This window comes from Ovis canadensis, chromosome 18 (assembly GCF_042477335.2).
Source record: "Ovis canadensis isolate MfBH-ARS-UI-01 breed Bighorn chromosome 18, ARS-UI_OviCan_v2, whole genome shotgun sequence".
In the NCBI taxonomy this organism is placed as follows: domain Eukaryota; kingdom Metazoa; phylum Chordata; class Mammalia; order Artiodactyla; family Bovidae; genus Ovis; species Ovis canadensis.
In genome coordinates, this window is record NC_091262.1 from 47,038,035 (window position 1) to 47,058,953 (window position 20,919).

The 20,919-nt window shown below is 53.2% G+C and overlaps 1 long non-coding RNA gene across 4 annotated transcripts in view; it reads left to right on the forward strand.

Annotated features, from left to right (window-relative positions):
• The window catches only part of LOC138423810 (uncharacterized), a 54,165-nt gene that overhangs the window by 2,468 nt on the left and 30,778 nt on the right, over positions 1-20,919 (forward strand). Inside the window, exon 4 of one of the 4 annotated variants that reach the window (XR_011250458.1) lies at positions 3,386-5,132. The exons of 2 other annotated variants lie outside the window; for them this stretch is intronic. This is a non-coding gene — a long non-coding RNA (uncharacterized lncRNA). Of the gene's footprint in view, positions 1-3,385; positions 5,133-19,191; positions 19,349-20,919 lie in introns of those variants that run through there. One more of the 4 variants, XR_011250459.1, reaches the window with a different exon arrangement.

The following is a 20,919-nucleotide window of genomic DNA, read 5'->3' on the forward strand; positions in this document are numbered from 1 at the left end:
AGCCAAAGCAGAGAAGAGAATACTACCCTTAAGTAGGGTTCCTGGCTGGAGGCACTGCTGCTGCGGCTAAGTCGCCTTAGTCGTGTCCGACTCTGTGCCACCCCAGAGACGGCAGCCCATCAGGCTCCGCCGTCCCTGGGATTCTCCAGGCAAGAACACTGGAGTGGGTTGCCATTTCCTTCTCCAATGCATGAAAGTGAAAAGTAAAAGTGAAGTCGCTCAGTCGTGTCCGACTCCTAGCGACCCCATGGACTGCAGCCTACCAGGCTCCTCTGTCCATGGGATTTTCCAGGCAGGAATACTGGAGTGGAGGCACAGTAGAATATAAAAGCCTGGAAGGGAGGACATTCCTCCCCACCCTACCCCCAACACACACACACCCTGGAGCTGCATGGAATCCGAAGGCAGATTCTCCTCCTCCACCCCACCCTAGACACTGATTACTCCTCCTGGCTCTCTGGGAAGGCAAGGCCAGCTTCCTGAACCTCAGCTTGTTACCTACACATGGTTATTGATAACAATGTCCCTCGATATAATGAGGCCACACCTGCTATTTACAAATCTCCTTCCTTCCTCACAGGAGCTCCTTCTATAAGCAGAGAGACAGAGCAATGCTGTGCCTTTCCCCGAGACACACAGCAACATGCTCCCCAATCCTTTCAGACCTAGCTATAGACATTGCCTCCTTCGGGGAGACCCCCAGATTGCTTTAAGGTGCTCCGTCCTCTATACTTCCTCACGCTTCTCCTCCTTCCACCCAGCAGAGGAACAGCTAGCTCCGTGCTGGTGGTGTTACTGAGGCAAGCTTGCTCTGCTCCCTGAAAGACAGGCCAGTGGATCGGGGATGAGGTGCTGAGGCAGGGAATATAACTTTATTTGAAAAGCTGGCTGATGGAAAAGATGGTGGACTAATGTCTCAAAATAACCATCTTATTGGGGTCTGGATGCCAGGTTCTTTTATAGATCAGAGATGGGGGAGGTGAGGAAACAAAGGCTGTTAATCTTGCAAATATCTCTTAGAATGGCAAGCTTCAGAAAAGGAATGTGTTAATTTCTTCCTTCCTTCCATCCACAGGTGTACAGGGTCCTGAACAGAGGCACTTTGGTTTATTGGTCAGGGGTTCTCTGAGGCAGGCCATTATGTATGATTATAATAACAAAAGCAATGAAAAGCAAGTCAATGAAACAGTTCCAACATGGAGTCAGAATGAGCTTTTCCCTGCAACAGTGGGTGAGCAAGGGAAGAAGGCAAGCAGTTCACACTCCTTGAATGTGGCCCTCAGCCGTACATCACATGATAGATGTGATCTCATTTAAATCTTACAACAAGCATATGAGGCAGGAGTGTGAAAAGCAAGCAAACTGTGGTGTGCCCTGCTGGGCTGTGTCACCTTAGGCAAGCCCCTTAACCTCTCAGTTGCTCATCAGTCAAATGGTCATGATTAGAACACGTCACAGAGTGCCTGCAGATCCAAGGAGTTCACAGCTGGTTTTTGATAATAAATCCTCAACCAGTGGTAGTTCTGGAGGGGGAGGGGGAAGCGGCTTGCCCACAGAGCCAAAAAATAGAGGAGCTGTGACTTTCCCCACCAACCCCAGACTGTGTGACCCTGAACCCTTCTGAGAGAAGGCTTAGGCACAGCTGGTGGTCAGGAAGTCTCCGCCACCCAAGTACAGAGTCTGAAGAGGGCCCTGTCCCAGTGGCTGCTGGCCTGGGTGCCAGGCATCTCAAGGGGTTTGGACTGGATAGGACCTGGGGTGGGGCAGATTCATAGGATCTGATCAGTGTGTGGTAAGCCGCTTCCCAAAACTCTGCTGGTAAACCAGAGTTTCCTTCTGCATGGAGGGCCAGGCTGGGGGAGAAGGGCAGAACTTGCTATTATGCCTGGGTAAGCAGGGAATGGGGAGTCCCCCAAACTCTGGAGGAGCCTGAACTCCTCTCCAGAGGAAATCAGAGTCTCTCAGAGGGGGATCCCAAAGATCAAGAAAAAGGGAAGGCCTTTCACTAGGCCACTCTGAAGACCACGTACTGCAGGGGAGTAGGGGGTGGGGGCGGGTACCCTCTGATTAATTGACAGCCAGGGTGGATGGACTGTCCTTCCTCTCCTTCCTTCCACTACTGAGGACCCCCAAGCTTTGTGCTGTGTAGAATCCTGGTGCTGTTTTCCTGTCAGTGAGAGAGATGCCTGTAAAACAGACCATGGCATTCCAGCATGATGTGTGCTTGTGTGGGGTGGGGGCTGCTGTGGCCCAAGAAGCCCGAGAAATAGGGTACTGGGAATTGAATCAGGAAGGGCCCGCTATCTGGCTGTGCCAGAGCCAAGCCCCTTGTGGGTGGGGGGTGGTGGGGGTGTGTGGGTAAGGTTCTGGCTAGGTGCTGGAAGCAGTGGGAAACATTCCCTCCCTAACTCCAGGAAGGTGGTTCTAATGCCTACATCTGCCCCTGGGACTACACCACTGGGGAGCTCCCCAGTGCCTTCAGCGTCCAGTTTTCCACTCTGGCTTCTGCCTGTCTCCTCACTGACCCTCTCTAGCCAGCCTGCCACTGCAGCTCCCAGAGTCCAGCTTCCTTGCCGGGTGACACCTCCATGCTGTGGAAGATTCTCTCCCTGGACCTTGGCTGCCTGTCTAGCTCTTTTTTTACTAACTCCTATTGGCCTTCAAGGCTCAGCTCAGGTCCTTTCCTCCAAGAAGACTTCCAGAGCTCCAGGCTCAGTCTGGTCACCTCTTCTGAGGCCCCTTAGCATTCTGCTAAACTGGCTGGTGGCAAGCTGGGCTCCCCTACTAACCTGGAGATGGACCTTGGTCCTGGGCAGGGCATGGGTCTACCTGAGAGCTGGGACTCCAGTACCTAGCACAAAGCTAAGTCAAGCCATGGTCGTGGAGAGATGGGTTCATGGCAAAGCAGGACTCTGCACATCTGAAGGGGAGGAAAGGCAGAAAAACCTCCCCAGGCCCAGAGGTAAGAGCCTAAGAGGAGCCTTTGCTGCAAAGGCTCCCCTGCACGCCCCCCTTTGCCTCTCAGGACCAGAGACTGCAAACCCCAGACCAGCGGCAGCCCATTGGTCAACATGGGGAAAGTAAGGAGCTGGTTCAGGTCTCCTAAGGCCTGTTCCAGTCTGAACACTGGCTTCCTTCTTGTTCAGCCTCCTACCCCCAGACCTAGGAGGGAGAAACACCTGGCTAAGTTCCACCTGGATGCCTGCAGGCCCTTCCTTGGAGGCCCCCAACCTGGGGCTGGGGTTGTGAGAAGCAGAGAAGAGCCCCTGAGAGACAGGGAGAGGCTGACGCACTTCCCCCTCAGTGTTGCAGGAGGCTGCTCCCCCGACCGGAGCCTGGACTCCTGCCAGCCTCTCTAATCACCTCCTTTCCTTTCCCCATCCAGGGCCTCTCTCTGGGGATCCCCTCCCCCGGCCTCCATGCCCTGGGCAGAACAGCACAGCTGCTTCCAGGATGGTGGTTTGGGCCTGAGCGAGCTGTACCCACAACCCTGACTCCTGCCCAGTGCTCACCTCACCTCGGTCAGGCCTTGGCCTCCATAGGGATTTACCTTCCCTCAGCTCCCCAGTTCAAAGGTCTTGGGAGATTGCCAACCCAGTTCCTCCTGGCCCTGCCTGGGCCCCCTCCCTCACTGCTGGAGCACCCTCTTGTCCTACCGTGGGCAGGCCAGGTGTACTGTCCATCGAAGCCTTCCTAAAGCCAGCTGGGGCAGTGGGGTTTGGGCTGGGCAGTTGGCATTGTGCCCTCGTTAATGGCCTACTGGGGTTTCCATCACTTAGGGCTGGTTACCAGGCAACTGCATCCAAGGGCTCGGCTCTGGCTTCGGGCTGGCATAGCTATTGCTGCCGAGGGGGGTGCCATACAGTCAGGCCAGTTAAGGCCAGGGTCACTTCAGGAGGCTTCATGTGCCTGGGAGGAGAGGGGGTGATGCTTCAGAGCTGCAGCCTCAGAAACTCCTGATCGTTTTCTCAGCTAGACCCACAGCCCTGCCCCATTAAGGGGGTCTCCAGGGTCTCCCACACAAACACCCATACTCAGGTTTCTGGGAGGCTGAGTAGGAGCAGAGAGGGGCACTTTTCCCTCTTTAGGGACTGAGGGCACTACCCTGTGGTCTGAGGTAGGGACACAAGGAGTCTGTTTTCCCAGGTTACAGGGTTTGGGCTTTGCCTTTAAATCCTGCCCTGCCTCTCAGTGGTTGTGTGACCCTGGACATGTTGATTGCCTGAGACTCAGTTGCCTCAATGTAGAAGACACAGTTTTGATGCCTAGGTTGGGAAGATCCCCTGGAGAAGGAAATGGCAACCCACCCCAGTATTCTTGCCTGGGAGATTCCAGGGACAGAGGAGCAGGGCAGGTTACAGTCCATGGGGTCACAAAAGAGTCAGATGTGACTTAGCAACTAAACAACAATAATAAATATTAATGTGATTAACTTATGTAATCCATTTAATGGGTTAAGTCACTTAATTCATTTATTACATTAATCCACTTAATGGATTAAAGAACATAAGTTGAGGTGAACCTATAGGAGCTGTGCAGGGATGGGAACCCAGGCATGCTTCCCTCCCATACGAGGGTTGCTTCATCTGTGCTGCTGGGTTGGGTGCCAGTCCTGCCTCTTGCCACAGAGCCAGCCTGGCTGGTGTCACCATGGGCAAGTCAGAGTTTCAGGAAGAGCAGTGATGGCTAATTAAAACTTTGGCTCAGGGAGGCCCCCTTGGGATAGGGATTGCCTCAGTCTGCTCCCTTGAGGAGATCCCCTAATTGGACCCCTGAGCCCTAGTAATGATGCAAACTCACCAGGCAGAGGGTAACAGGCAGGGAGGGAGGGGAAAGGGGGAAGGAAACAGGTTGGCAAAAAAATAATAACAACCCCCCGCCCCATTGTGAGGGGAGGGACTCAAGAGTCCCCAGACTGTCACTTAACTGCTGTGTAACTTTGGATGGGTTGCTTGACCTCGCTGAGCCTCCAGTTCCTCCTTGAAAAGTGCGGACAATAGAAACTACAGCCCTGGAGGGTTGCTGTGAGAAGATAAGCATGGAAAGTACCTAATGTGGTGCCTGGCCCAGAAGTGGGGACTTGGAAAATTGGAATAATTGTCATCATGTTATTAAACCTGTATTACTACCAATGGCCTTTCATACCCACTATCTCACTGAGTTCTGAGAGCATCCTAGGAGGAAGGAGAAGTGGGGACAAGCATTCACCTGGGGGAGGTTTAGCCTCCCAGCTTTCTCTCCTGATTACCTGGTCTGGGTCCTGGGCCCCCTGAGGAAATGGTGTGGAGAAGCCAGGGCTGCAGGTCAAGTGGAAGGTCACAGAGCTGTCTGAGATGCAGATGGAACCAGAGCCTGCAGAGTGGAGAGGACTTAACTAGGCAGAAAGGAGCAGAGAGGATATGCTTTGGGTGGGGGAGGGGGCGGAGGGTTGGGGACAGCTTTCTAAAGGCCTGGAGACCAGACAGAATGCAGAGTGTGGTCAGGAGCCACAGGGTGTCAATGGGGCTAGAGCTGCTGTGGGCTGAGACACCTAGGCTGATGTGAATGACAGTCACATACTGTTCTACTGAGGCCTGGGTTCTGGCCTTACGTGAACAAAGACCCTCTCTCTCCAGGGTGCTGAGAATTACTGTGCCAGAAAGGTGGGCTGTGAAGAGAATCCTTAAAAGTTGCATCGAGATGGCCATACTAACTCCCCCACCCTCTGTCTGGGCGTCAGTCTCATCCCTTATGTGTGCGCCTCCTTGATTATAGAGCACAAATCCACCTCCTCAGGCTCTCCAGCCCACACGGGTCTGTTCTTGAGGGACAGGGCTCAGGCCAAGGTCCAGAAAGAGTCAGGGCTGGCATGAGCCCCAGACCCCTTCGCAATGACCCAGCTCAAGGGGCCCCAGCCCCACACCTGCCACCCCAGTGAAACTGTTTACCACAGACTGGGACTTGAGCCCATGTGCACGGGACTCAAACCCAGTCCAAACCCATGGTACCTGATTTCAGGACCTAACGAAGCTCAGATTCTTGATGTCTCATGACAGAAAGAATTCAGTGAGAGGGAAAGTGATAAGTAAGAAGGAGGTTGTTCAGATTCAGAGAGAAGCACACTTTATAGAGCGAGTGTGGGCCATCGCAGAGGGCGAGTGCGGCCGCCAAATATGGCGTGGTTAGTTTTTACAGGCTGGGTAATTTCAAATGCTATGACCAGTGCATTCTCTTGGCAAAACTCTATTAGCCTTTGCCCTGCTTCATTCTGTACTCCAAGGCCAAATTTGCCTGTTACTCCAGGTGTTTCTTGACTTCCTACTTTTGCACTCCAGTCCCCTATAATGAAGAAGACATCTTTTGGGGGTGTTAGTTAGAACCATTCAACTTCAGCTTCTTCAGCATTACTGGTCAGGGCGTACACTTGGATTACCCTGATATTGAATTGTTTGCCTTGGAAATGAATAGAGATCATTCTGTCGCTTTTGAGATTGCATCCAAGTACTGCATTTTGGACTCTTTTGTTGACTATGATGGCTACTCCATTTCTTCTAAGGGATTCCTGCCCACAGTTGTAGATACAATGATTATCTTAGACAAAGAGCCTCTTGATGAAAGTGAAAGAAGAGAGTGAAAAAGTTGGCTTAAAGCTCAACATTCAGAAAACTAAGATCATGGCATCCAGTCCCATCACTTCATGGCAAATAGATGGGGAAACAGTGGAAACAGTGGCTGACTTTAGTTTGAGGGGCTCCAAAATCACTGCAGATGGTGACTACAGCCATGAAATTAAAAGACACTAACTCCTTGGAAGAAAAGTTATGACCAACCTAGACAGCATATTAAAAAGCAGAGACATTACTTTGCCAACAAAGGTCCCTCTAGTCAAGGCTATGGTTTTTCCAATGGTCATGTATGGATATGAGTGTTTTACTATAAAGAAAGCTGAGCGCCAAAGAATTGATGCTTCTGAACTGTGGTGTTGGAGAATACTCTTGAGAGTCCCTTGGACTGCAAGGAGATCCAACCAGTCCATCCTAAAGGCGATCAGTCCTGAGTGTTCATTGGAAGGACTGATGTTGAAGCTGAAACTCCAATACTTTGGCCACCTGATGCAAAGGGCTGACTCATTTGAAGAGACCCTGATGCTGGGAAAGACTGAGGGCAGGAGGTGAAGGGGATGGCAGAGGATGAGATGATTGGATGGCATCACCGACTCAATGGACATGGGTTTGGGTGGACTCCAGGAGTTGGTAATGGACAGGGAGGCCTGGCGTGCTGTGGTTCATGGGGTCGCAAAGAGTCAGACATGACTGAGCGACTGAACTGAACTGAATTTCATATGCTAATGAGTGGGAGGATTATTCCATCTATTTTGAGGAAGGAGTGGAGATTTCCAAGATTTGGGTCATGCCCACTCCTTGGTCTTTTGGCAGTGCCTTGGAATTGTCATGACACCTCTGGGTGTGTCATTTCACTTGCTGATTGAGGATCGAGGTCTAATCTTGTCTGCCATCTTGGTCCCATTTGATTCTAGTTGGTTTATGTTGTGTCCTTGGGCTATATCATTCTTTCAAAAGTTTGTGCCCTGTCCCTTTCCTTCCTGTTACACCAGGACGGGGTTGACCGCCCTCCTCCTCCAGTCTCCCTGGAGCAGAGCACTCTGCTCCCCAGTGCTCAGGAAATATCCCTTCCAACATGTGCGGCCTCAGAGCACAAGTCTTCTTGTGGAGAGAAAGCCAGGGCCAGGGCTGAGGTGTGGAAGAGACCAGGATGCGCCGCAACACAGCTGGCCAGGGCTGGTAAATCAACAATTCCTGAACAAACACAGCCGACTCTGGCCCTGGGCCTCCTCCTCACCCTCTGTGGACAGCCCCCTCCCCTGGGCAGTTCCTCCCTCCTGTCAGCCAGGCCATCTGTAGCTCACTCAGCTCCAATTAGCTCAGTAATTAGCACCTCATCAGGCCTGTCTGCCTTTGAACAGCACCCCCTGGGGAAGGGGTTTGAGGAGGTCTCCATGACCTCAGGGCCCAGGGCTGGGCAGGTTCAGGCAGGCCCAGGGGCCAGGGCGCAAGGCCCCATCAGTCTCCCTGCACCCAGAGGTGCCCTCAGCTGATGTGGGCTTCCTAGCACTGGGCAGTGGAGCCATCTGAAGAACCCCTCGGATTGGAGTAGGGGGCTAGGAGCCTTGTCCTCCCGGGACAAGGCTTCTCCCAGCAATCTCTGGGACCCTTCTCAGCACCCACCCACACCTTCTCAACAGCTCTGCTTATTTAGGGACCCCTGGGTGGGTGGGATATCAGGGTGATAGGCAGGGGAAGTTAAGAGGACAGCTGAGTCCCCAAGGGAAGGGGGCAAAAGGGTAGGGTCAGATCAGGGAGCTAAGGGTGGGGTGGGGACAGCTTGTGGCTGGTGGGGTCAGAAAGGCCCCACTGTAGGAGACAAAAGGAAGTGGCACAATGTGAGAGGTTGTCAGGGTGTGTGAGGCCGCAGCACAGTGGAGAGTCTCTGGGGTCAGGGCAGGCCGAGATGTCCCCTGACTGAGCTCAGTTTCCACATTTTTAACAGTGGGACAGTCATAGGAACAGCCCCCAGGTTCCAGAGAGAATCACAGGATGTGAGGTGTGGGGCGAGCCATAGTGCTATGGAGGTGGTAGGCAGGCAAGTGGCGTGGGGGGACCCAGGCCATGGGGCAGGAGATGAGGGTCACAGCCTTTGTCTCCGTCTCCCAGACTCACAGCAGCACTGACCCAGGGAGAGAGGTCTTGACAGGGATGGGGGTCCCACCAGGTACTGCCCAGGCTTAGGGGAGGATGTGAGGGAGGGCATGTGAGGCCCAGGTAACCAACCAACCAGTTTGAATGGCGCAGGGGACACAGACAGGCAGGAAGTCAGCCTCACCCCAAGCCAGAACCCACAGACTGGGGTGGCTTAGGGCTGATACCAGGCTGTGGTCAACCCTGAGACTGGAGCCCTAGCGGCCGGAAAGGCAAATACAGAGCAACTGGGGGAGGATACTTGGCCGGGGCCCGGCCTGCCCCTGCAACGAGTCTCCAGTTCAGTCTAGAAAAGTCCCACTGCTTTGAAACTGCTGTCTCAATGTTCTGGTGCCAAAACTCCCCATCAATGCCTCCTTCCTGGGGATAAACATGGCTTTCTTAAGGATGCTCTGGTGGGAAAAAAAAAAAAAAGCCACCAGCCACTTAGTTCAGTTCAGTCGCTCAGTCATGTCCGACTCTTTGCGACCCCATGCATCACAGCATGCCAGGCCTCCCTGTCCATCACCAATCTCCCGGAGTTCACTCAGACTCACGTCCGTCGAGTCCGTGATGCCATCCAGCCATCTCAACCTCTGTCGTCCCCTTCTCCTGCCCCCAATCCCTCCCAGCATCAGAGTCTTTTCCAATGAATCAACTCTTCCCATGAGGTGGCCAAAGTACTGGAGTTTCAGCTTTAGCATCATTCCTTCCAAAGAACACCCAGGGCTGATCTCCTTCAGAATGGACTGGTTGGATCTCCTCGCAGTCCAAGGGACTCTCAAGAGTCTTCTCCAACACCACAGTTCAAAAGCATCAATTCTTCGGTGCTCAGCCTTCTTCACAGTCCAACTCTCACATCCATACACTTAACCCCATCCCAGATACCAACTTGCCACTCGTGGCTGTGGGACCTCAGGCAAGGAGGCCCTTCACCTCGCTAACCTACAGAGTCTTTGACTGTTGAACTGATGCTCCTGCCTCAGGTAAGGCTCAAGTGCCCAGTGTTCTCAGGTGCTTGATAAGCACTCAGGGAGCCTGTGTTCTCACTCCTTCCTCAGGCCAGTTCCTGAGAAAGCCTCGGGACCCTGAGAAAGTGCAGGGTTGAGGCCTGCTTTCCCTTCTCTAGAAAGGAGAAGTCCTGTAAGTCATGGTGGGAAGGCCAGAAAGCCAACCCTCCCCCCTCCATCCCTCCTCCCTCCAGAGGCTCCCTGCTGCAGGGGAGGGCCAGGCAGACCCTTCCAATAACGTCTCCTGCTCTTAAGCCTCCAGTTCCCAGCCCATCTTCATCCCCACTCCAGTTCCAGCTCCATCCTCATCCCTGTCCCAAGTCTGAGGAAACAGCCAGGAAACACACCAGGGTGATCCTAGTAGGGCAAAAGGCCTTGCAGGGGGGTTGTTCAGTTAAGGCAAAGGGACTCAGAACCCCCCATGGCTCCTTGCCTCCAGGGGGCAATCTGAGGGCTCCCACTGCCCCTGGCCGGATCCTCCTTATGCACCCTCAAGTCCACAGGGGCATCCTCTGACCTGCACCATGGGTGCTGACGGTGGAGGGCAGAAGTATGAGGCTCTAGTCAGCCTGTGCCCTGCCTGTGACCGTGGCCCCGGTTTTCCCTAGAAGGGGCAGCATAAAGCCTTGAGCGCCAAGGGCAAATGTGAAGGCATTTGGAGGGCAACTCTTCCCACTACTCAGCTCGACTGTGGGGGCGGTGGGCGGCAGCAGGGGAAGCTGGTGAATCCGGAAGAGGATCTGGCTTGGGTGTGAAAGACCTGGGCAGCTCCCTGGGCCCATCTGACCACAGCCTGTGTCTGCCCTCCACGAACAGTCTGCTTCAGTCCTCAATCAGGGCCAGCCCAGAACCGGGGCCACCTCTCATCCACTCCTGCAACCACTTCAGTCCCACGCACTCCTGTGGACTTTGAGGGGCCCTCTGATTGGCTGACTCCAAGATTCCAGTCAGGGCGGGTGGAGTGCTAACCACCGCCCCACCCCTGGGCTATGGCTGGGAGCCAGTCCCTGGGAGGCCAGGACCATCACTGTGATCTGATACACTTCTACCAGGGTACGGGGCTTTTCACCCCGGCAAGTCGAGACAGGCCTCAGAGGAGACTGAGGACCCTCCCTGAGCTTAAGAATGTGCTCCCAGGGCCAGGGCACTGAAGGTCAAAGGCCCACACTCTGGGCTGGGGGTGCCCCGTCCTCAGCTCACATCCTGCCTGTGCTGCTTCTTAGCTGTGTTGCCTTAGGTGAATCATTTTACCTCCCTGAAGCACAGCTTCTGTGGGTATACAATTAGGATAACTGCCCACCCACCTTGTGGGGCAAGCAGGCAGACTAGGCGAGAGTGTGGATGTGAGGAACCCAGGGTGAGCTGAAGGTGAAGCCAAGGGGTGGGGGGCACCAAACTGGGCTGTGCAGCAAGTGGGGGTCTGTCCTGGAACAGCCAAGAGCACCCCGTCTCCACAGTACTGGAGGCCTGCCCCCTCCCTAGCCTCACTCAGCCAGACCTAGTCCTGCCTCTACCCCTCCCCATTTCCTGTCCAATCTCCTGCCCACCCTGCTGCCTGTGGACTCTGTCCAGGGCTGTTGACTTTTCTCATAACAAGGACATCATGGGCCTAGAGCCTTACAGTTCATGGAGCTCAGTGGACTGTAGTGGACAGCAGTTGCCAGAGCTGTGGGCTAGTGGGCCAGTCGTGCAGATGGGGCAGCTCAGGTGAAGGGACCTCAAGCTCAAGCTCTCACTGCCAGGGAGCAACAGAAGCAGACCCCAAGCTGGAGTTCCTCACTCCCAGCCCTGCGCTCCTGCCAGCGTGCCTGGAATGGAGCCTTCCCAGCCAGGCCAGGCTCACAGGAGCTTGGAGGACAAGGCGCAGACATTGCAACCACTCAGAAGCCCAGCCACACACGAACAGACACACCTTCGAACATGGCTTTTCATTCATTCTTTTCCTCATTCATTTATACATTCATTGGCTCACCCCCTTGTTCTTTTTTTTTTTTTTTTAAGGCTGAGCCCACACAGCATGCAGGATTCTTAGTTCCCTGACCAGGGATGGAACCCATACCCCCTGCAGTGCAAGCACGGAACCCTAAACCACTGTACTGCCAGGGAATTCCCCCTTTGTTCTGTGTCTTGGACTCTGTCACACCTGTTATGCCAAGGTATGCATGGCCTCTGTGTGTGTCCACAGGACCCACTAGTCACTCAGGGTCCTGAAAGCCCCCTAGCCTGGGATAAGGAAGTGTGGAGAGGGTGAGTGTTGAGGTGGGGGTGTCCATGGCCCTCTACTCTGATTTTGTTCCCCTAACTCCATGCCCACCCTCCCCCATCCCTAGACCTGCCCCTGCACTCACTGCTTTGGGGGTTACACTGAGTTCCTCTGCCAGACTAGCAAAGGCGAGTTTGCATCCTGGCTGCACCCCAGCCAAGCTTTGTGAGCTCAGGCCAGTCCCTGGACACAGTTGGCCGGTTTTCTCATCTCTGAGACAGGACTCTTACGCCTTTCTTCCTTTCTTATAGTGGAAGCAAATGAAAAGCACAGCCCTCACTGGTTCCCCTTTTCCCACTTGAAGCCCAGGCTGCAGCCTCCCCATCCATACCAAACTGGAAGACCTGTACCATACAGACAGGGATTGGGTCCCCTGACTCTGTTTTCTCATCTGTAATTTAGGAGTAAAAATACTCAATGATATGTTGTGAGACTAAATTAGAAAATCAATGTATCTGGTGCACAGGTTCATTATAAACAATAGGAATGGATAAATAAAACAAACCCTCGAGTCTGCTCTAACTTCAAAACCAAACCAAACCAAACTCTGATCAGAAAATGCAGATGCTGTACGGCTCGTAGTATATCCCTTGGGACTCCCATCGTGGGCCCCATTTGTCTTTGACGTCCCACAGGCTGGACGCACTTGGGGAGGCAGGCTGCCCAGAGGAGGTGGACCTACCGCAGCCCCAGAAAGAGGCAGGAGACGGAATCAGGAGTTCGGATGAGGCCCTGTGGGTCTTTCTCTGACTCAGGATGGTCTAGAGCAGCAGCCCAGGACCTGCGCTGCGTGAGGGACCCGAGTGGTGCGGTTGCTGCGGGAGAGGCCTCAAGTCTTCAGCTTTGAGCAGAGGCTCCACACAGGGCCGCTGCCAGCCCACACAGCTGGGGGAAAGGCGCCACGCTGGGCAGACAGCCCTGCACCAGAGCGCCTGACAGTGAGAGCAGAGCGTGCGCTGGACTCCAGGGGCTGGACATCCTTACACACTGCCCAGCCTGCAGCTGCCAGGCACCATGACCTCCCCAGCAACTCGGAGGCTGCCAGAGCAACTGCTCTTTCTCCATGCAGCAGCTCGCCCTGTGCCCGTCGCCTCCAGGCCCACTCCTCCCCAGGCTGGATCCCGACACCCACTCCAGCCCCTTAGCTCCTCAGCACTGTCGGGCACAAAGCAGCATCAGTGTTGGGTTTCCACCAAAGGTCAGGAGGATGGAGAGGAGCATCACAGCTAAGCACTGCAGGCAACCAAACAGAGGCCATCTTGTTTTAAAACCCATCAGCAGTTTCCTGTCCTGCCACACCTGACTCAGGCCACAGCTTGCAGACATCTTCTAGGGCTTCCCCAACCCCTGTCTGAAATGCTTGTTCTCCTACCCTCATTTGTAGCAATTTAGCCTTCCCGCCCCCACCCCAGCAAACCAGCTAGGTCTCCATTTCTAAGCCCGCCCAGGCAGCTTGCTAAACTAAGGGCACCTATCAGCCCAGGCCTCGCAACCTTCAGCTACAATGTCTCTTTTAACAAGCTACACCCCTTCACAGACAGTGCTTTCCTGCCCACCCACATAGAGAAATGGACAAAGGATAGGAAGATTTATTCCTCTGGGATTTATTTCTTCTTCCCCATGAGTTTGGTCACTTTGCTACCTCATTTTTAATATGTGAAAGGCAATCTCAGGTTTTAGATGGTGAGCACTGTTAGAGGTTTACCATAAACCGGTTAGCAAAGGAAGCAGTCAAGGAAAACAAAACACAATAGATTCCTCCAGTATGCGGGGGAGAAGCTGTGTAATGAAGTGATTTGCAGCACAAACACAAAGCCAGACAGCCTAGTTTTGATCCAAGTTTTGCCCCTTTCTAGCTCTGTGACCTTGAGCAAGTTGATTTAACGTTTCTGTGCCTTGGTTTCCTCACCCATGAACAATGGATAATAACAGTACAGACGTCATAGGGTTGTTGTGCCTGAAATCCAACTGAATTCAAATTAAGTTAATTAATATGTATAAGCCACTAGCACAGTGCCTGGCACACAATAAACACGATAAGAGTGGTAGCTACTATTATTGTGAGCAAGTTTATACAGGAGAAGAAAAAGGAATGTTAGATAAGGTTGTTTTAACTATGTACAGGTCTGGTTAGCTTTACAGAGCTGTAAAGCTGTCACATTCATATCAGCTGCATGGGTTAAACCTGGGTCATACCAACTAGGACAGCCCTCAAATGACCAGGTGTGGGCTGTTAATCAGAAATAACCAGCTGCAGAAGTGGTGTGGGTTTTGTATGTGTATGCGTGCGTCTGGGCTATCTTTCTTTCTCAGACATCAGCCTGTACCCCTTTGATGATCAGGCACATCTTTTAATCAAGCAGGGCCTGGAGAACAGGAGCTGGCAGAGAGGATGAGAGAGCTGGGGAACCTGCTGCAATACTGCCAGGTGGTACTGGGAGGGCTTGTAGAGAGAGGGCTTTGCTGCCACTAATTGATGGGCAGGAGGTGCTGTGTAGTGAGGCTGGGGAATGGGCAGCTGAAAGGCTCCTCTGTGGTCCTGGCTATGGGAATAGCTCTCAAAGGCCAGCCATGGTTTCTGGCCACTGGCCACACTGTCTTCTGAACCCTTGGCCTGTGTAGAGCTCCCTCCCTGAGTTCCCAGAGCCCTGGCAGGCCCCAGGTTCCTCTGCCCAGCCTTCTGCTGGCCTGAGTGTCCTGCGGAGGAGGGGAGGCAAGACTGCAGGAGGACCCAGCCAGGCTGAGCTGGGAGCCAAGAGGGGCTTGGCAACTTCTTGAGGACTGGCACAGTGCCTCTGCCTTCTCCAACCCCCCCTCTGCCTCGCCCCAGGGAGCTGCTCAGGACCTGACTGAGCATTCAGTTAATAAAGCCGTGTTGATGTTGCCTGGTAAAAGTAAACCCAAAGACACAAGGTCACCTGACATTTAGTAGTTCTGGCCAATAGAAATATAATACCAGCCACATGTTTTTAAAAAATTTTCTAGTGGACGCGAGAAGAAAACAGGTGAAATTAATTTGAATATATTTTATTTAACCCAATTTATCCAAAATATTATATGTAATCAATACATGAAATTTTTAATTAAATTTTAAAATGATTCATGCCATTCTTTTACTTCAAACTAAGCCTTTGAAATCCTGTATTTTACACTCTTGCACGTATTCATGCCAACTAGCCCCTGCACGGGAGGAAAGTTTCCTTTGCCCTTCCAGGTTCAGTTGCAGAGGCCAGAAAATTAAATTGACAAAAGACAGATTAACAGAAGAAAAAAGTATATTTCGTATGCATTTGGGAGCCAATAAAGGAAGTAGCTGGCTCATTAAATGATTAAAGGTTTACAAACCTAACTGAGGAAAAAATCGAGGGGAAATAATGACTTCTATGGGAAAAAAACAAATAAGACTTCTTCAGGAATGATAAATGGGTTTTTAGGCGAACCATTGTAAGAAAGTTTGTGGTAATAATTGTCTATACAAGTATGAATGGTCTCTTGTCTTCTTTAGGGCCTTGAAACTCCCCTGGAGAGGGGATTTATGGTAGCCTCATTTCCCAGAAGCTGCTGCTTTTCGTCAGATAAGGGAAGCTCCCAGGAGACTATTTTCCTGCATCTGTTGAATCTCAAATATCCTCAGCTTAAAAGGATCTTCATGCCAACTTTGTGGTTCCAAGTGGGTCCCCACACTATATTTCAAGTGTTCAACAGCCACGAGTGGCTAGTGGTTACCTTACTGGAGAGCGCAGGTACACAATCACCAAACCGTGGTGTCCCCGACCCGGCTCGATGGGGCCAGCGTCCCTTCTGCGGCCCCCCAGGCCTGTTCTGGCCCATCTAGTGCAGGCCAGTGGCGGGGGCCCTCTGCCTCCTCCGGCGCCTGAGGCTCAACTCAGGCTCCGACGTGCAAGCTGCGGATATTGCGCCGCAACACCTTTTTCAGAACGCAAACCCGCTGTGGGGGTGGCGGGCAGGTCTTCCTTCTACCCAGAGGGTCGCTGTCCCGCCGCAAATCGGGAAAGGGGAGATGCTAGGATACTATAAAGTCATCTTTTTGTTCTGTGTGACTCACGGTCATCCAGGCCCCTCGAAGGGGAGGGTCTGCGTTCTGGGACACCTGGCTTTTTGCGAGCTACACCGCTCAAGGAAAAAGCCCGGCTCTGGCCGCAGCCATTTCTTTCGGGGGTCGGCCCCTCGCCCCGGGGTCAGGGCGCACCTCTCCTGCCCCTGGTTGGATGGCACAGAACCCTCACGCAGCCCCCTGGTTTCACAGGTGGGGAAACTGAGGTGCAGTTCCTGTGCGGCCACGCCGTAGCCCCTTCTCTCCAGCTGAATCGGTTTCCACGAAGTCCCAGGGGCCGCCCGAGAAAACCTGGAGGCCTTCCTGCTCTGAGAAGCCTGGGGAGGGAGATGCCTCGCCGACTCTCCGCTCCTCGGACACAGGCGGCGGGCGGGCGGGCGAGGGCTGCGGGGACCAGGCGGCCGGGGCTTGAAACTCCAGGGGACCTTGATGTAACTCGGCGCCGGGCTTGCACGAGAAGCCCCAGGCGCCGCCGCGGCTTGTTTACCGAGTCGGGAGTTTACCGGGGGCGGAGTCATAGGCGCCTGGGCCCCGCCCCCGGTGCGCCCCGCCCCCTGGGGCCCCCACACTGGTCGCTGAGAGCGCACGATTCTGTCCTCCTTGGGATCCGAAGGGTCCAGAGCCTCGAAACAGAGCTCCAGTGGATTGGTCTTGTTTCAGTCTTAGATGTTTGAAGACCTAAAGCGGTGCCCAGGGGTGACTGCGAGCAGCTGACCCCTAAAGCAACTCAGAATAGCGTTCAGTTCAGTTCAGTTCAGTCGCTCAGTCGTGTCCGACTCTTTGCGACTCCATGAATCGCAGCACGCCAGGCCTCCCTGTCCATCACCAACTCCCGGAGTTCACTCAGACTCGCGTCCATCGAGTCCGTGATGCCATCCAGCCATCTCATCCTCTGTCGTCCCCTTCTCCTCCTGCCCCCAATCCCTCCCAGCATCAGAGTCTTTCCCAATGAGTCAACTCTTTGCGTTAAAACTAAGTAAACAGCTGGAGCTTGCACCTTCCAGGCGAGGTCCCGCCTTTCTGAACGTACTAGCGTCTCCCCTGCAGTGGTGGTTGTTAAGTCGCTTAGTGTCCGACTCTTTGCGACCCCATGGACTGCAGCACGCCAGGCTTCCCTGTCCTTCGCCATCTCCCGGAGCTTCCTCAAACTCATGTCCATTGAGTCGGTGATACCATCCAACCATCTCATCCTCTGTCACCCCCTTCTCCTCCCACCTTCAGTCTTTCGCAGCATCAGGGTCTTTTCCATTGAGTCAGTTCTTCGCATCAGGTGGCCAAAGTTTTGGAGCTTCAGCTACCTGCAGTGGTATCAAGTCCCTGAAACTGTCTAGGTGTCGGTTTTCTCATCTGTACTATGGGAAGCAGGCTTCTATACGATGCACTGCCAAGACAGTCTCTGATTCTAGGCATTATGGGGAGCACTTATCTGGACCTTCCAAAATTGGCCTCCAGGGGAAAAAACTTCTAGTATTTCCCAGGGGTCCTTCCTAGTCTTGCTGCCATGGAGACAGAGTTTGCTCTTGATTGGGAAAAGTCATTAAAACCCCGGAGGATTGAAGGGCAGAGCTGTCGGGGTCTGAGACTCAAGGTGGCCTCCAACTCCTCTATCTGCAGCCCCTCCCAGCTCCATGCCTTCGCCTGGTTCACTGGGGCCAGTGGAGGAGAGCAAGAGTGCCTGTGTGCCCAGCACCCACCCTAGCTGAGCTCTCAGGCTAGGCTCAGGCCTCCTACCCCTGGAGGAGCGGCAGAAGGTGATACGCTGTATGGTTGGATGACAGTGGTCTGGATGGAGCCCAAGGCTTGGACAGTGCTGATGCCAACAAGAACTCTAGCAGCTGTGACCTGTGCCCACAGTCAAGGTTTTCCCACCCAGTCTCAGCGCCCTGGTGGGGCAGGCAAACTGAGTCCAGATGAGGCAAAGGAGGCTCAGAGAGAACAGGATAGCCCCAGATCACCCTGTGAGTTGGTAACAGAGTTGCAAGTAGGCTCCAAGCCCCTGTTTTACTCCCACTAATGAGAAGAACTCAGATCCCTCATGCTTTCACTCCTGAAAAGGCAAGGGCTCTGTGAGCAGCAAGCATTCCTGGAGGGCTTTCTGGACTGGAGGCCAGGTCCAAGCTAGGTAGGGCAAGAGGGTCAAGATTTGCCGAGGGTGTAAGGCAGGAAGGGCTCCCTGACTTGGGAGGTAAGAAGAGAGGGGAGGTTCCCCAGGGGAGAGAGTAACCCTTGGGAGCTGTAAGAAGCAAGGGTACAGGAGCTCTGGCCAGATATGAGAGACTAGGAAATAATACTCCAGGCCAGTGAGGTTCAAGGGCACTTCTTGAGTAGGAGGGCAGTAGACCAGATGCAGGAGACTGTTGGTATTGGGGGCGAGCTTTCCCATCCTACCTCCACTTTAAGCTCCCCCATTTCCCAGCCCTTGAGTATGTTCTCTTCCCTCAGTGGGCCTCAGTTTTCTTATCTGTAAAGTGGGGGTCATCTCCCTGTTCTGCTCATGGCTGAGAAGGTGCTTTGCGGTTGGGCTTGACATACTTGAGGGAGTAAGGGACTCAAATATAAGTGTGACAATGCAAATGGGATCAGTGCGGACCTCTCTGAGGGGCTTCTCCCTCTCCTGGATTCCCTGGCTCCAGAAGAAGAGCCTCCATATACCTGCTTCCCTGAACCCTGCCAGTGTGTCTGGGAGGCCTCTGGGCTTAGCAAATATTTGTGCCTCTGATCTAGTCAGTGGCTGCTGGAACATTCTGTCCTGCTGCCCGTTCATTTAGGCCTCTGCCTCAGGCTGTGAGGATCCTGGAAGAGGACAAAAGTGTAGGGTTTGAGACTTATGGGTCCTTCTCTGACTCCCCTCTTGCCTTTCCGCCTAGGCCCCTCATCTCAGTTTATTCTTGAAGTTCAGAACCCTGTACTGGACACAGGGGACATGTGGCTCTAAAGAACCTCTCCTAAGAGCTAGGACCTTGGGCCCAATGTGAGCTCAGTAGCTGTCCTGCTGTGTGGTGTTGGGTGAGTCCATTACCTCTCTGAGCTTGTCTCCTCATCCCAGAAATGGTGGTGAAATGGTCTGGGCACTTAGTAAGCTGTTTTTTTTTCTTTTTTTGCCCCTAGCTTTCCTTCCGTGGCTCTGCACTGTCCCCCTAGAAGTTTGGGCCTGCCCAGCATAGCCGATAAAAATAGCAAGAGGAAGAAGTTTCCAGTGTTATTGAGTGTTCTGTGCAATGGTGTACTGGTAAATGTTTAACAACCAGTTCAAAAAAAAAAAAAAAAGTCCTGGTTTGCAGCATTTGCCTGATTTCTGTCTTGTTAATATTATCACCAGGGCCCTTTCAAGTTTCTAACATGACATCACTGGATGTGGAGTGGGCAGCCAGTGAGAGCTGGCTCCAGCACAACCCTGCATACACGATTGGCTATGTAATCCACCAGGCTCAGTGCAAAATGAAATGGCAGGGTCCTTTGCTCAGAAAGCAGGAGGAAAGCTAAAGCATTTTCCTTCTTTCTGCGATTTCTCTCTCAATCCACCCTATGCTCCTTTTATTTAATTAATGTCACACTCCTTCCAGCATGTGGATACTCACAGGAGATGTGCAGACCCCTCACAAATGAGCAGTAGGATAGGCAAGTCTCAAGACTTGGTATACCCATCTGGGATCCACTGATGACCAGGTTACCCCTCCTGTCAGCCACCAGGTAGATGCTCCAGGGAGTCAAGTCAGGCATCTAACCTTTCCACAGGACTACAGTCCCATCCATGTCCTAAACCTCCAAGCCAGGATATGCTCAGCACCTGTATGAGAGTGGGAAAAAGGCTTGCCCTGGCCAGGTCACCCTGCTGAACGCACCACACTGCTGCCTGTCTAGAGAAGGATGGCCAGTGGTAGCAGGGTGGGGAGAAGGCCAGGTGAAGCCAGGTGTACCAGAGGATGAGAGCACGTTCCAAAGAGACAGGAAGGTGGCAGGATGCAAGACCATGTGTGAGCAGGAGGCCCCAAGTGCGTGGCACTGGCCCCCTTACCCCACTGGACTTTCCTTACAAGACACAAATTCAAAGATAAAATTATGATGAATTTCAAGATGCTGATCAATTCCAGTGCGTTAAACCAAACTTGGTGCCCTTCAGAGTGCAGGGTCCTGAGGCCTGCCCTGGCCTCAGACCCATGAAGCCAGCTCTAACTGTGTGTCGTCCACCTGAGAGAGGGACAGCCCGACAGGCTCAAGTCTGAGATACCTGTGGATCCTGGGCCAAAGAGAGGCCAAGGAGACCCACAAAGCCTCCCTACTCGGAGAGAAATCTCTCCTGCTTCACGGAAAGCATTCACAGGGCATTGCAAATTTGGCAAAAACGTGTTCAACAACAGCAAAAATACAGCCTGTTATGGAACATTTATCATCAAGGATTTGCAAGTCTCATATTTGCATTGTGCCACTATTCCCTTTTTTGTGCTTTACAAAAATTCATCTTTTGGGGACTTCCCTGTGGTCCAGTGGCTAAGACTCTGTGCTCAATGCAGGGTTTGTTTGTTTGTTTGAATTTTATTTGTTTGTTTTTAGCTGCGCTGGATCTCCCTTGCTGCGAGGGCTTTTCTCTAGTTGTGGCAAGCAGGGGCTACTCTCTATGGCGGTGCTTGGGCTCCTCATTGCAGGGGCTTCTCTTGTTGCTGAGCACAGGCTCTAGGGTGCGTGGGCTTCAGTAGCTGTGGCACGTGGACTCACTAGCTGTGGCTCCGGGGATCGAGAGCACAGGCTCAGAAGTGGTGGTGCACGGGCTGAGTTGTTCTGCAGCACGTGGGATCTTCCCGGATCAGGGTTCGAACCCGTGTCTCCCACATTGGCAGC